At 41.5% G+C, this 2,289-nt stretch overlaps 1 protein-coding gene across 2 annotated transcripts in view; it reads left to right on the top strand.

Moving 5' to 3' along the window:
• LOC116670293 (SLIT and NTRK-like protein 3) overlaps positions 1 to 2,289 on the top strand; it is a 16,413-nt gene that overhangs the window by 1,116 nt on the left and 13,008 nt on the right. The window lies entirely within an intron of this gene.

The following is a 2,289-nucleotide window of genomic DNA, read 5'->3' as shown; positions in this document are numbered from 1 at the left end:
AAAAAAAAAAAACTCAGAGTCAGAGAGAATCAAGAAAGACAGAGAAGCATGCCACACCTGTGTCAGGCCTGTTTTCAGATGGACATGATAGACAGATAGATAGACAGTTTTAAATGATGCTGTGCTGGCACCACTTAACAGATAAGCCCTTTCTTTTCTTGTTACCATAATGATGCAGAGCTATGCTGACTAGTCCACTCGGCTGATTGAAGAAAGAGGCTTGAGTGTTGACGGTGTTTCTTCTTATATAGCAGAGATGGCCATCCACCAAAGCAGAATCCCAGCGGTCTATCTGGACTCTATACTGATTTCCTCAGTAAAGGGGACTTCAGGCCCGGCAATAAAGAAATTCTTCGGCGAATACAAAGACCTTTTGGGACTGTGAATGGGTTGTATTCTATATCGTATTTCAATTTGTCAAACACAATCGAGCACGCTGGCCTAGATTGTTCTGTGTTTCTTGTGTGAAGCTTACATGCTCCAAACACTTTGAGAAATGGGTGGATTGTCCTCATCTTGCAATGGAATATGTAGTTTTTCACTTCAAGTGCTTTCATTGTAGGGTCATCCAACAAGTATTGCAGCATTACAGTGGTTTATTATGAAAGCACACATTCATCTACACGTGTCTAGCTACCTGTTTCTGTACTTAGCAAGCCATGAAAGCACACTTTTTTTTGGGGTATGGTTTGACCTTTCTCACATTGTTTTAACACACACACACACACACACGTAACTTGGCTCCAGCGCTGTTTCTCTGTGTAGCAGGCGTACATTGTGTGCAGGGCGAGAGGAGGACTTTGATGTAATCAATATCAGATTTCAGCTGTTTCACTGTGAGCTCTCATCCTGAGTGGCAGCCTTGACTGACTTCTCACTGCTTATGCAATCCCACTCCTCTCTCCCACCTCACCTGATTTTTCTTTCTTTGCACCTATTCCCTGCCCATTACTCTTCCTTATCTGTATTTCTCCGCTTTCCCTCGTTCTTTCACCTTTTCCCCATTTTCTTCCCCCTACTCTTCTCATTTCCACCTCTCCCTTCATCTTTCCCCATCATAATCATCTCTGTGATTGCTCTTCCTCTCCCGGGCGGTGATGTTTTCACTGCTGCCTCCTTGTCTAACTCACTGATGCTAGATTATTGCTGTATGATTACAGCCACCATACCATGATGATCATTATTGCATTTCGCATGGCAGTGTTCAACACTGTATGAACAGATCAAGATGCTTTATCCAATTTAGAGCTCATTAGGACTTGAGAGGAAATATCACCACTCCTACTGTATCTCAGCTGTTTTTTTGTTTTTGTTTCAAGGGCTAGTGCAACTCGGTTCTCCTTCAGTTGCTATAGCAGTGGCATCATCATCACCTCCACCATCACTATCACCATCAGTTTATGTTCCTGTCCATCATCGCGCCACCTTCATCAGCCCTTTTTTGAAGATTTTGAAGAGTTTGGAGTCGCAGCGATGCTTTCACTTTCATTACCACAATAATAATAATGAAAGGACTCGATGGCTGTTGATAACCTGACATATTCTGCTGATTGATAATATGTGGTTTTTCGGTCCTCATCCTTCTGTTCTCTGATTGCCATTCATCTTATTAAATGGAGCAGTTCATTAGACAGAAACATTATGAATCTGATTTGCATTCGCCCATATTCATATTGCATACATTAAAACAACACATGGGTGACATTTCAGCTTCACCGGGCATTTAAGAGCACAGATGAATATATTCATCACAAGCTCTTTTTTCTCCCCCCCCCACACACACACTTGTCCAAAAAGCCACAAAAAAAATGAAAAAATGTGATTCACAGGTGAACTAGCCCACATGTTTGCCTTTGTTTTGCATGTTCAATGTCAGGGTTTGAATTGTTTATTCAAAAGCAATGTTGTAGCAGCTGAGAGATTGTTCAGCAGGTTGTTTTTAAATCAATATTTCCTGCCTTTTATGAACCCTGCAAATCCAAAGCCTTGTTTTCCTGTGCTAAATGCATCTTACATATGTTTACCATGGTTCTGCTCATATCCCAGTTTACTATGGCCTCCAGTTGGCCTATACATCATTATTCCAATGTAATGTAATTCTTTCCCCATGGCGCTTCAGTCTGTGTGATTTAACTTTTATTTTTGACTGCTTGAGTATGCTTGTGATGTATCATCAATCTGATTCATCCTGAACTGACTTTTGCTGTTGCCTCCATGGCTGTTTGCCCTCTTTTAATCATGTGTGTGTGTGTGTGTGTGTGTGTGTGTGTGTGTGTGTGTGTGTGTGTG

Source organism: Etheostoma spectabile, chromosome 20 (genome assembly GCF_008692095.1).
Source record: "Etheostoma spectabile isolate EspeVRDwgs_2016 chromosome 20, UIUC_Espe_1.0, whole genome shotgun sequence".
Classification (NCBI taxonomy): Eukaryota; Metazoa; Chordata; class Actinopteri; order Perciformes; family Percidae; genus Etheostoma; species Etheostoma spectabile.
The sequence above is the reverse complement of the archived record's forward strand: the minus strand, read 5'-3'. Positions and strand labels throughout refer to the sequence as shown.